The following is a 14,708-nucleotide window of genomic DNA, read 5'->3' on the forward strand; positions in this document are numbered from 1 at the left end:
CTGTAAGGGTGGACCCACTCCAGATTCCTTGGGCGTGGACGACACCTGAAGATTGACAGCAATGCCGAGAGACGGCGAGGGTGTGGTCATTCTAAACTTATCAGGAGTGACCGACACCGGAAGAGTGAGAGAAAGACAAATCAAAGACTGTGAGAGTCAAGCCACTCCGGAAGTCCAGAAAGAAATGACAGTAGGAGGGGCTGACACCGTAACAATCAAGGCAGAAGAGAGTTCCTGGGAAACAAAGACGATGGTGTATCCTGTGGATGGAGGAGTCGGTTACGGTGAAGGGCAGGTCGGAGGAAGTCGTTGGGTTAGATGATGTCTAGGTACCTAAGAGACAGGGTGCACTCCGGTTTTCCTGGACCATCACCGAGGATGGGGTTGAGGGGGGGCAAAGATGCCTCCACCCTTCCCCCCCAAGATATTGTCGTATTACCGACAACAGGGGGATTGTTGAGGAAGGGTGGCAGGTATACATAGATATATATGCATGCCTACTGGGGCATGCATATATGTATATATTAGCGGTGCATAATGTTCCCCTCAGAGGGCGATGTGCGCAGATGTGCCCAGCACCTGCGCCCATCCGCCTCTGATATTCCCCAGGGGCTCATTCATGCCCCTGTGGGAATTCATATGTATGTGCCCCCTTAATATATGCTCCCTTATAATATATGTATGTGCCCCCTTAATATATGATATAGATATATTGCCCCCTTAATATATGCCCCCTTATATGTGCCCCCTTAATATATGATATAGATATATTGCCCCCTTAATATATGCCCCCTTATATATATATATATATATATATATATATATATGCCCCCTATGTGTATCCATTCATATATGTTTATGGATGTGCCTCAAGCATCCATAAACATATATGGCAGTTGCTCGGGTGCCCCCGCTCAGATGCGTCTGCTGGGGGTGGTGGAGGAGACCAACAGTTGGACAATTATGTCCAGCGTCGGCCTCTACAAAGGACAGAGGATCAATAAGATCCTCTGCCCTTTGTCACCATCTCCGGCCGCGCCGGAGATGATGCTCCTAACAGAGACATGGGAACAAAGAGTTCCCATGCCCCTGTGAGTGGCTGACCTCCGGCGCTGTAACGACAGCGCCGGAGGTAGGCGTCCGCTTCACAGGCGGGAGGATCAAAGGATCCCCCCTCCTGGAAGCGCGCTCTAAGATCCTCGGGCCGGCGCGGTGACGTCATATCACCGCGCCGGCCAACGAGTTCAGGCCGGTGGTGCGCATGCGCGCGGCGGCAATGGAGGGACTGCGAGCGGGCGCTGCCAAGCTTAAATAGGCTGGCGGCGTTCCGCTCAGCAGTCCAGCATACCACCGGCCGGAAGAATCATCCCCTGGACCAACGAGCCCCCCTGGACAACGAGCATTATACCCTAAGTATCTTCTATATACCCCCCTGCTACCCTCTATATACTCCCCCTGCTATAAACCCCCCTGCTACCCTAAGCATACCCCCCCTGCTCTATATACTCACCCCTGCTATATACCCCCCCTGCTACCCTAAGTATACCCCCCCTGCTACATACCCCCTGCTCTATCTATATACCCCCCTGCTCTTGCTTGCTTGGTATATACCCCCCTGTTACTCCCCTGCCCTGGTAACCCTATACACCCCTGGTAACCCTATACACCCCTGGTAACCCTACACACCCCTGGTCACCCTACACACCCCTGGTAACCCTCTGTATCCCTACCCATTTACCCCTATTACCCCTGATAATCCTACACCCCTGGTAACCCTTTAATGCTTTATGGTCGGCTTACACCCTTGTAAGACCACCTTCAACCTTCGTCTACCCCATAGGGATAGTATATAGTACTAGGTGGGTGGGCTGTTAATATTGAATGTGTGTATCGTATAGATAGTTTGTGGGTGGAATTTGGGAACGTGTAGTGTAGTTTAGTACTGTATATTTAGTGCTGTATTGTTAATGCGCTGCGTGCATAGTGTATTGTTTAGTATTAATAAATACTGTGTTTGGTTTATAACTATCTTTGTGGCGTGTAGTTATTGGCGATAGTTAGTTAGTAAGGCGCATGCAGCTAGTATAGTGATCAGTGTAAAGTATAGCGAAAGTATTGTTATTATATATAAAGGCATAAATAGGCGGAGCTACCAATAGACGGCTCCTCCTATTTATGAATATTAATTATCGATATTTGCATAAATATTGGTGATCAATATTCCCCCTTTACAGGAGGCATAATCATTACAATTTAGACTACCCCCCCCCCCATAACCTTATTCCAGTTCCATCTGGGGTTTTCTGCCTAGTTGATGTTGGGCTGTGTCCCCTGTGTGATTTTATTCAGGTTTTTTCAATAAAGTATTTTTGTTTTGTGTTTTAACGTTTTCATAGGCAGTGATTTGTTTGATCAGAATGCCACAAAATTTATAATAACAATGATAATTTAAAAAGTGGAAATAAATGTAATTTTTTTCCCCCCCATTGCTTAATTAGATAGGACAACCCCCATCCAGATGCCTTATGATATCATAGTGCTGGATCCACTACTTGGGACCCTCTTGTAGAACCCACAGCAGAAAGTCAGTAAAAAGATTGTCAATAGAGATGAGCAAAGTTCTAAAAAATTTGATTCGGCTGATTCGCAAATTTTACCAAAAAATTCGCTTTGTGACGAAGTCATTCATTTATTAGTAAATAGCGGGTGCAATGACAGGGAATGGCGATTGCCCAACCCTGTCATTGAACCTCTCAGATTCCAAGTTAATCGCTGATCGTGGCATCTGAGATACATATTAAAGCATTTTATAGTTTGCAAATAAAAAAAATAAAAAATTATACTTACCTCATCCATTTGAGCGCTCAGAGGCCGTGTGGCCATCTTGTTTGAAGATCCAGTACGAAATCTCGCTCTGCGCGTGATGGCGTCATCAAGTCGGCCGGCGTGGTGACGTCATACGTCAGCGTGCACAAGATTTCACGTGGTACCTTCAAGCAAGATGGCCATGGCAGCCTCTTTGCGCTCAAATGGATGAGGTAAGTATGATTTTTTTTTCATTTTTACCACCATTTTAGGAAAAATTGATTTGTTACCACAAAGCACGAGGAAGTTCAGCTTCACGTCAAATCAAATTTTTCCTGAAATTCGTATCGAAGTCCACTTCTTGAACTTTGATTCGCTCAACACTAATTGTCTCACATCCTGTTAGATTTGATATGACCATTCTTTGGAATTGGCGTCATGTAATGCTACATTTGTCCTGCAGTGGTCGCTGTTTCCCCTGGTGATTACAGCTAGTCGGCAGCTGGTCCTATTTTACTTTGTACTTCAATTTCTCACCATTTTCAGTATCTATACTTGCTGTCAGTGAGTGCTGCTGATGTTTTTTGGTCACCATCATATGTTGGTAGTGAATTTTATCACAAAAATAGTTATTTAGCAAATGTTTATTTTATATGCCTTTACGATCTGATGCAGAATTGTTTAGTTTAGCAATGTTATTATCAGAAATGACAGGAATCGCTCTTTAATAGATGAGACCTACTGTATATTTCCTCTTGAAGTTTAAACAATGGTGAGTCAACTTCTATAAAATCCTTGTGATATGGATGCCAGACGTATTTTCCTGTAACAGGCATACGCCACTGCTGGGAAAGTTACTTGGTGGGAATTATGCATGTGGCCTAGAGAACCTTTAACTGGCATTACAGCAAAACCCCCCCCCCCCACATAGTACATATAATAATAATCATATTATTTATTTTCCATGATCCATTGGGTTTCAATATTTTTAATAGAAATATTTTATAGTCTATTTTTTTTTATTCGCTTTATTGAACATACTTTGTACATAAACTGTCATTTGTTATACATCAGAAATATTAAATTGGAATGTACATATATCATATATATAGCTCAGTAAATAAAACAATTAACACCTGTGCTGTATCGGTATAATTATTTCTACCCTTAGATAGGAGGTTCACATTTTTATCAGAGAGAGCAGTGAAGTTATCAACTAAACTTGGCTTATCTATTTCATTATATCCCACTTTCTTCCTCCTGTCAATCTTTATAACTATCTAACTTGTTCTGCCCGCAAAGCTTCTGTTAATCTGTGAACTGAATATAGAGTTCGTGGTGATGAACACCATACCCCCCACACCTTTTGAAACTTGGGCATACAGCCCCTATTCTTGAAAACTATGTTCTCATATGGTATGATAGTGTTGACCAATTGTTTCCATTGCACTAAAGTGGGTGTTCTATCTCCCATCCATCTAATGGCTATTGCTTTTCGCGCTAAGAATAGTGTTTCTCTCAGGAATATTCTTATATGATGAGAGTAAAGAGCCTCATCCAGTATTCCAAAGAGACATATCTTAGGGTGCAGTGGAACACACTCCAGTAGATCTGAAAGTAGTTTTACCACCTCCTCCCAAAGCTTATGTATGGAAGGGCATGTCCAAATAAGATGCCAGAGATCAGCGCGTTCTGATGCACATCTATGACACCCAGAATGGGCAATCCTACCCATCCTATGTAGCCTCTGTGGGGAAAGGTAGCTTTAATGTATTATACACAATTGGATAAACTTATTCTTTATTGCAGGTGACACTAGGGTGGGGGATTCAAGAATATCCTCTTCGTCTTCATTAGACAAATCCGGGATTAATGCTTTCCATTTTGATAATGCTTGCACTGGGCTACCTTTCAGTTTAACACAAAGGAGGTGGGTATACAATGCTGATATAAAGCCTCGTGGTCCTTGAGATCGTATAATTCCGATCATTGGAAAGTTAGACAATAGAACTGGGGTATCACGATAATGTGCTTGCATGGCATGCCTTAGTTGTAGGACTCTGTAGAATGATTGTCTGGGAAGTTCATGTCTGTGATTCATGGACTCATAATCGTTGAAAACATTATTACTATATAGGTTTCCCAATGTGGCAACCCCATGTTCCCTCCAGAACGCTCCGTCCCGCAGTGCCATCAGGTCAGGAAACATGGGGTTATCCCAAATTGGGGTTTCCAACAGGTCCAACTCTACATTATGTATACGTTTGCAAGCTGACCAAACCTGAACAGCTACCCTATGGATCGGTAACTGCCTACGCGGAAATAATTTAGGTTGTTCTAGGACTGGCCATAAGTTGGTAAGATTCAGGTGCAAGATGTTTCTCCTGTCTACAGAGAGTGCCTCCCGGTGATATCCATGTCTTAATATTTCTCAGTTGCCCAGCTAAATTATATAAGTGAATATCAGGCAGAGACATGCCACCCTCCTTTTTAAGACGTGTCAGGTTTAATATTGATAATTTTGATCTATTCGCACCCAATATAAAGGGTGCCATCAGGGAAGTAAGTCTCTGAAAGAATGTTTTTGGGACTATATATGGAGCATGCTGCAGAATATACAAACACTTCGGCTGAATAATCAGTTTTATCAAATTAATCCTTCCTGATACTGATAAAGGTAATCCCTGCCATACCCTGAATTTATCTTTGCAGTATTCTATGAGAGGTTGGATATTTAGAGTATGGAAGAAAGCGACATCCTTTGTTATATATATACCTAAATATTTATAACTAGGTACAACAGGTAACTCTCCTTGGGGGAATGAATCTTCCAACTTGTATAGAGGGCATAAGGTTGACTTGGACCAATTTATCCTTAGTCCTGAGTAGGGATGAGCGAACCCGAACTGTATAGTTCGGGTTCGTACCGAATTTTGGGGTGTCCGTGACACAGACCCGAACCCGAACATTTTCGTAAAAGTCCGGGTTCGGGTTCGGTGTTCGGCGCTTTCTTGGCGCTTTTTGAAAGGCTGCAAAGCAGCCAATCAACAAGCGTCATACTACTTGCCCCAAGAGGCCATCACAGCCTTGCCTACTATTGGCATGGCTGTGATTGGCCAGTGCAGCATGTGACCCAGCCTCTATATAAGCTTGGGTCACGTAGCGCTGCACGTCACTCTGCTGATTCAAGCATAGGGAGAGGTTGCTGCTGCGACGTTAGGGCGAGATTAGGCAGATTAACTCCTCCAAAAGACTTAATTCAGTGATCGATCTCCAGCTGTGGATCATTGAAGTGCTGATATTGAATTGCTCACTTTTTTTAGGCTGCCCAGAGCGTTTTTATATCACTTTTTTCTGGGTTGATCGGCGGCCATTTTGTGACTTGTGGTGCGCCAGCACAAGCTACCACCAAGTGCATTTAACCATCAATAGTGTTGTTATTTTTTGCTATATCCTACATCAGGTGCAGGCTGAGCCTGTGTCACCCAAGTGAATTTAACCATCAATAGTGTGGTTATTTTTTGGCCATATACTACATCAGGTGCAGGCTGAGCCTGTGTCACCCAAGTGCATTTAACCATCAATAGTGTGGTTATTTTTTGGCCATATACTACATCAGGGGCAAGTTGAGCCTGTCACACAGTGCCTAAAAAATAGCCCTGACATTTATATTCTTCCAAATCAGTACTGTTTTAGCTGGTCAAGTTATTTGTAGTGACCGTAAAAGCACAGTTTTTGTTCTGGGTTGAAAAACTATTCCCAAATTTGCCATTCTCAAAATTAGTAGTTTCTGCTATATCAGGCCTACTTTAAATCTATCCCAAAAAGGGTATATTAGATTCAAGGTGCTGATAGTGTCATTCTGAAAAACTTAACACACACGCTACAGTGCAGATACAAGTCTAATTCTTTGATTAAAGGTATACCTGTCACACAGCGGCTAAAAAATAGCCCTGACATTTATATTCCTCTAAATCAGTACTGTTTTAGCTGGTCAAGTTATTTGTAGTGACCGTAAAAGCACAGTTTTTGTTCTGGGTTCAAAAAGTATTCCCAAATTTGCCATTTTCAAAATTAGTAGTTTCTGCTATATCAGGCCTACTTTAAATCTATCCCAAAAAGGGTATATTAGATTCAAGGTGCTGATAGTGTCATTCTGAAAAACTTAACACACACGCTACAGTGCAGATACAAGTCTAATTCTGTGATTAAAGGTATACCTGTCACACAGCGGCTAAAAAATAGCCCTGACATTTATATTCCTCAAAATCGGTACTGTTTTAGCTGGTCAAATTATTTGTAGTGACCGTAAAAGCACAGTTTTTGTTCTGGGTTGAAAAACTATTCCCAAATTTGCCATTTTCAAAATTGTGGTGAACGGGAACAATGAGGAAAACATCTAATAAGGGACGCGGACGTGGACATGGTCGTGGTGGTGTTAGTGGACCCTCTGGTGCTGGGAGAGGACGTGGCCGTTCTGCCACAGCCACACGTCCTAGTGTACCAACTACCTCAGGTCCCAGTAGCCGCCAGAATTTACAGGGATATTTGGTGGGGCCCAATGCCGTTCTAAGGATGGTAAGGCCTGAGCAGGTACAGGCATTAGTCAATTGGGTGGCCGACAGTGCATCCAGCACGTTCACATTATCTCCCACCCAGTCTTCTGCAGAAAGCGCACAGATGGCGCATGAAAACCAAGCCCATCAGTCTGTCACATCACCCCCATGCATATCAGGGAAACTGTCTGAGCCTCAAGTTATGCAGCAGTCTCTTATGCTGTTTGAAGACTCTGCTGCCAGGGTTTCCCAAGGGCATCCACCTAGCCCTTCCCCAGGGGTGGAAGAGATAGAATGCACTAACGCACAACCACTTATGTTTCCTGATGATGAGGACATGGGAATACCACCTCAGCACGTCTCTGATGATGACGAAACACAGGTGCCAACTGCTGCGTCTTTCTGCAGTGTGCAGACTGAACAGGAGGTCAGGGATCAAGACTGGGTGGAAGACGATGCAGGGGACGATGAGGTCCTAGACCCCACATGGAATGAAGGTCGTGCCACTGACTTTCAGAGTTCGGAGGAAGAGGCAGTGGTGAGACCGAGCCAACAGCGTAGCAAAAGAGGGAGCAGTGGGCAAAAGCAGAACACCCGCCGCCAAGAGAGTCCGTCTGCTACTGGCCACCGCCATCTGGGACCGAGCACCCCAAAGGCAGCTTCAAGGAGTTCCCTGGCGTGGCAGTTCTTCAAACAATGCTGACGACAAGACCCGAGTGGTTTGCACGCTGTGCCATCAGAGCCTGAAGCGAGGCATTAACGTTCTGAACCTTAGCACAACCTGCATGACCAGGCACCTGCATGCAAAGCATGAACTGCAGTGGAGTAAACACCTTAAAAACAAGGAACTCACTCAGGCTCCCCCTGCTACCTCTTCTGCTGCTGCCGCCTCGGCCTCTTCTGCTGCTGCCGCCTCGGCCTCTTCCTCCGCCTCTGGAGGAACGTTGGCACCTGCCGCCCAGCAAACATGGGATGTACCACCAACACCACCACCTGCGTCACCAAGCATCTCAACCATGTCACACGGCAGCGTTCAGCTCTCCATCTCACAAACATTTGAGAGAAAGCGTAAATTCCCACCTAGCCACCCTCGATCCCTGGCCCTGAATGCCAGCATTTCTAAACTACTGGCCTATGAAATGCTGTCATTCAGGCTGGTGGACACAGACAGCTTCAAACAGCTCATGTCGCTTGCTGTCCCACAGTATGTTGTTCCCAGCCGCCACTACTTCTCCAAGAGAGCCGTGCCTTCCCTGCACAACCAAGTATCCGATAAAATCAAGTGTGCACTGCGCAACGCCATCTGTGGCAAGGTCCACCTAACCACAGATACGTGGACCAGTAAGCACGGCCAGGGACGCTATATCTCCCTAACTGCACACTGGGTAAATGTAGTGGCGGCTGGGCTACAGGCGGAGAGCTGTTTGGCGCACGTCCTTCCGCCGTCAAGGATCGCAGGGCAACATTCTTTGCCTCCTGTCTCCTCCTCCTCCTACTCAGTTTCCTCCTCCTCTTCTTCCACCTGCTCATCCAGTCAGCCACACACCTTCACCACCAACTTCAGCACAGCCCGGGGTAAACGTCAGCAGGCCGTTCTGAAACTCATATGTTTGGGGGACAGGCCCCACACCGCACTGGAGTTGTGGCGGGGTATAGAACAACAGACCGACGAGTGGTTGCTGCCGGTGAGCCTCAAGCCCGGCCTGGTGGTGTGCGATAATGGACGAAATCTCGTTGCAGCTCTGGGACTAGCCGGTTTGACGCACATCCCTTGCCTGGCGCATGTGCTGAATTTGGTGGTGCAGAAGTTCATTCGCAACTACCCCGACATGTCAGAGCTGCTGCATAAAGTGCGGGCCGTCTGTTCGCGCTTCCGGCGTTCACACCCTGCCGCTGCTCGCCTGTCTGCGCTACAGCGTAACTTCGGCCTTCCCGGTCACCGCCTCATATGCGACGTGCCCACCAGGTGGAACTCCACCTTGCACATGCTGGACAGACTGTGCGTGCAGCAGCAGGCCATAGTGGAGTTTCAGCTGCAGCACGCACGGGTCAGTCGCACTGCGGAACAGCACCACTTTACCACCAATGACTGGGCCTCCATGCGAGACCTGTGTGCCCTGTTGCGCTGTTTCGAGTACTCCACCAACATGGCCAGTGGCGATGACGCCGTTATCAGCGTTACAATACCACTTCTATGTCTCCTTGAGAAAACACTTAGGGCGATAATGGAAGAGGAGGTGGCCCAGGAGGAAGAGGGGTCATTTTTAGCACTTTCAGGCCAGTCTCTTCGAAGTGACTCAGAGGGAGGTTTTTTGCAACAGCAGAGGCCAGGTACAAATGTGGCCAGACAGGGCCCACTACTGGAGGACGAGGAGGACGAGGATGAGGAGGAGGTGGAGGAGGATGAGGATGAAGCATGTTCACAGCGGGGTGGCACCCAAAGCAGCTCGGGCCCATCACTGGTGCGTGGCTGGGGGGAAACACAGGACGATGACGATACGCCTCCCACAGAGGACAGCTTGTCCTTACCTCTGGGCAGCCTGGCACACATGAGCGACTACATGCTGCAGTGCCTGCGCAACGACAGCAGAGTTGCCCACATTTTAACGTGTGCGGACTACTGGGTTGCCACACTGCTGGATCCCCGGTACAAAGACAATGTGCCCACCTTACTTCCTACACTGGAGCGTGATAGGAAGATGCGCGAGTACAAGCGCACGTTGGTAGACGCGCTACTGAGAGCATTCCCAAATGTCACAGGGGAACCAGTGGAAGCCCAAGGCGAAGGCAGAGGAGGAGCAAGAGGTCGCCAACGCAGCTGTGTCACGGCCAGCTCCTCTGAGGGCAGGGTTAGCATGGGAGAGATGTGGAAAAGTTTTGTCACCACGCCACGCCATCTACAACACTCTTGTCAGTTAAAGACAGAATACCTTGTTTGTTATGCCGCACTTCAAATGAATGGGGTGTGCGTATGGTGAATTACCAGTAGCACTATACACTCACCTAAATAATTATTAGGAACACCATACTAATACGGTGTTGGACCCCCTTATACCTTCAGAACTGCCTTAATTCTACGTGGCATTGATTCAACAAGGTGCTGATAGCATTCTTTAGAAATGTTGGCCCATATTGATAGGATAGTATCTTGCAGTTGATGGAGATTTGAGGGATGCACATCCAGGGCACGAAGCTCCCGTTCCACCACATCCCAAAGATGCTCTATTGGGTTGAGATCTGGTGACTGTGGGGGCCATTTTAGTACAGTGAACTCATTGTCATGTTCAAGAAACCAATTTGAAATGATTCGAGATTTGTGACATGGTGCATTATCCTGCTGGAAGTAGCCATCAGAGGATGGATACATGTTCTCATTCTGTTTACGCCAAATTCGGACTCTACCATTTGAATGTCTCAACAGAAATCGAGACTCATCAGACCAGGCAACATTTTTCCAGTGTTCAACAGTCCAATTTTGGTGAGCTTGTGCAAATTGTAGCCTCTTTTTCCTATTTGTAGTGGAGATGAGTGGTACCCAGTGGGGTTTTCTGCTGTTGTAGTCCATCCGCCTCAAGGTTGTGCGTGTTGTGGCTTCACAAATACTTTGCTGCATACCTCGGTTGTAACGAGGGGTTATTTCAGTCAACGTTGCTCTTCTATCAGCTTGAATCAGTCGGCCCCTTCTCCTCTGACCTCTAGCATCCACAAGGCATTTTTGCCCACAGGACTGCCGCATACTGGATGTTTTTCCCTTTTCACACCATTCTTTGTAAACCCTAGAAATGGTTGTGCGTGAAAATCCCAGTAACTGAGCAGATTGTGAAATACTCAAACCGGCCCGTCTGGCACCAACAACCATGCCAAGCTCAAAATTGCTTAAATCACCTTTCTTTCCCATTCTGACATTCAGTTTGGAGTTCAGGAGATTGTCTTGACCAGGACCACACCCCTAAATGCATTGAAGCAACTGCCATGTGATTGGTTGACTAGATAATTGCATTAATGAGAAATAGAACAGGTGTTCCTAATAATTCTTTAGGTGAGTGTATATCTTTTATCTTATATATGGGAAAACTGTAACTTAACTAGGGACCCAATCCCCAACTTCTAATGGGATCCAGGCCCCGGTTCCCGGGAATTTAGTCCAGCGGGCATCTCTTATCATTCTAAATAACTCCTCATTAACTAGATAATACCTGTTGCATATGAGAATTATATCCTATCTTGTCTAATTTCCCTCCAATCCCACTTTTCTTCCCTTATCTGACTATGGACATAATCAAACTATCTCTTGTGAGATCTAGTAAGAGCAGGAGCAAATATAAAACAAGAACTTTCAAGAGATCTGATACTTAGTCAGTTAAACTGTCCCCGCTGGTCCCAAGTCCAAGTCCTTAGACCCTCTTTCCTTGCCGTTGGCTATGTACGCCTGTACAGGCTGTCATCTTGGAGGTCTAACATTCCTTCCTCTTCCATCCAGCCATTTAGTGGCCTCCTCAGGATTATTGAAAAACCGGCTCACATCCCCATCGACTACTCTTAAGCGGGTCGGATACACCATGGAGTAGGGTAGATTCTTCTCACGAAGTCTCCTCTTCATCGTGCTGAATGTTGCCCTGCGTTTCAGCAACTCGGACGAAAAATCCGGGAAGATCATGATGTTGCTGTTATCATGCTTTAGCTCCTGTTTGTTGCGCGCCATCTGTAGCACGTGATCTCTGTCCATAGAGTTTAATAATCTTGCAAGTAGAGGTCTTGGAAGAGCCCCCGGTGGAAGGGGTTTAGCAGGAACGCGATGTGCACGTTCTATGATAAAAGCCGATGAGAATGTTGCCTCTGGAAAGGAGTTGCGGAGCCAGGTAGTGACGAACGCACATGGGTTGTTGCCCTCTCCTTTTTCAGGCATCCCGATTATCCGCAAGTTATTGCGCCTCGTGCGATTCTCATAGTCGTCACATTTCTGTTGCCAAAAATTATGTTCCAGTTCTTGTAGTTTTGTGGGAAGTGACTGCAAGCGGTCTTCCACGTCTGAGATCCTATTTTCTGTCTCTTTGACATGGTCACGTATGGCCTGCATGTCATGGCGAAGTAGGCCTATATCCACCTTCACTTCCTCCAGCTTACCCACCATTGATGTGCGGCAGGTGGCTATCGCTTGCAGCAGCTGCTCAGTGACCTGTTTTAGAGATGGTTCAGTCCATCCTTCAATTGCAGGATCATCCTTAGTCCTGTCTAACGATGGCGAGCGAGAGCCCGCACCATCTTGGTCTTCCACGCGGGCAAACTCTCGGAGCCGGTCAGCGGCCGACTGCGCTCTATTCCGGGACATGTTTGTGCTGCGGGTCTTTCCCCACCTCCTGCCTGTTCTGGATGTAATTTTTGCGGCAAATAAGTAACAGGATTAGCTTGAAGTTAGGGTATTGGGTCCGGAACTCCACTAAATGCGACGGCTCATATCAGCTTCCGGCCACGCCCCCCATTTTATAGTCTATTTAGAAAGTTTTTCAAAAAAGTTTTATATGGAGGATGTACAGTTGTGGGTCACTAGGGAAAGGGCAACCACAGTTGTTTTTTTTTTTATACATCATTAGATTTTACGCTTTGGCCCAGATATACGAATGCACCTGTGTTTTGAATCTGTCTGAAAAGTTTTTGGAGGAATATGGCACAATTAGGGTTTCTATGCTTTCCCTGACTTGCTGAAAAAGGTGGTGGGCTTAGCAGGAAGGGGGTGACCTAAGCAACATTTTGTGCCAAAATTGTACCACAATTCTGGTATCTCAAAGTAAGCCAACCAATAGTTGGGATAAAATCATAGAAAAGTGTCTATCCGTGCACCAGATTTACCATCTATCCTGAGCCCCTGTGATAAATGTGGTGCAAGTCTAGACAGTCGGTTTAAGTTTACACCATCTATAGGAATAGTAAATTGAAACAATTAAGCCCACCAAAAAATCGTAAGAGATTGTAAGAGACAGTAAGAGACATTTCAATCTTAAATTTCGTTTATATTCTCCTCTTTTACCCCTGTAAAAGGGTTGATATATCAGATTCGGTTACTGTGGCAAATACAGCCTTCATGCCAACAAGCTAGAGCTAATTCAAAGGGGTTATTCTACTCTTTGTAACTGATGACCTATTCTCTGGATTGGTCAATAGCATCGATTGGTGACCCTGATCAGTTGTTTGAGAAGGCCCCAGGCCCCTGACCCTCCTGTGAGCTCTGAGTCCTTCTCACTGCTTACCCTAGGCCATTGACATCGGTCAGATGGCCTAGGTGCAGCTCAGTCCCATTCAGATGCTGATGACTTATCCATAGGATAGGTCATCAGTTACAAAGAGTCGGATAACCCCTTTTGCTGAGCCCTTGCTGAGTACATACCAGGAGGACACTTTTCAAATATTGTACACCAGAAATGGTTTTGTGCAAAATTGTGTGATGTCTTGTGGGTTTAGAGGCCTGCTCACCACTTTTTCAAGAGCACACCAGAAATCTACAGTAGCTTCCTGGTTTATATTTCCATTTTGTAGCATAAACCTGCACAGATTCGCATCAATAATTAAGAGGTTTCTTATTAATTGTGGCACACCTGACGCTACCAGGGGATAGATAAGACTGGCATGAAATAAATGCCCCCTTTAGTGTTTTTTTTAATTTCTAGGTTGCCCGTACAAAGTCAAGTTTTGACCAGGTTATCAGATGCAGTTTTTGAAGCTAACACCAGGTGTGGATTCAAAAAGAAGAGAAGTAGAATCTGTCCTTTACACAAATTCTCAAACTGCATCTGAAAATCTGATCAAAAGCTTTGACCCTTAGACCACATGCTCATGTTGCAGATTACATGCAGGTTTTCCACACAGATGCACCATAACGCTGCATAATACAGTACCAGCAAAATATAGAAAGACAGAATCAGTCCAGCCCACCTGCTAGGAATGCCAGAAACGTGGAGGAAACACACAGAAATGCTGAAGAACAAAAGGGAAATTTAACATCCAATAAAATAGAGATCTTTATTAAGGCATCTTAGAACAGGTTTTAAGACGCTTTAAAGAGCATCCATCAGCATGACGCTATTAAAACAGGCATACTGCCTGGAACGGTTGATCATGCTGATTAAAACAATACTTTTCTTTTGTCTATATGTTAAACAGCTGCAGAGATACCTATGGTTTTTTTCATATGCAAATTAGTACACTGGAGCATCAAGGGGCTGGGTTGAATCCTTGGTGCACTGCTTTTGTAATGTAAGCCGTGTACCGGGGTGGGCTCCCCAGAATACAGCGAAGTCACAGACAAGGAAAGCGACACTGACACCAGCTTACTATGCAAGAACAGAAACTTTA

This window comes from Bufo bufo, chromosome 1, assembly GCF_905171765.1.
Source record: "Bufo bufo chromosome 1, aBufBuf1.1, whole genome shotgun sequence".
NCBI lineage: Eukaryota > Metazoa > Chordata > Amphibia > Anura > Bufonidae > Bufo > Bufo bufo.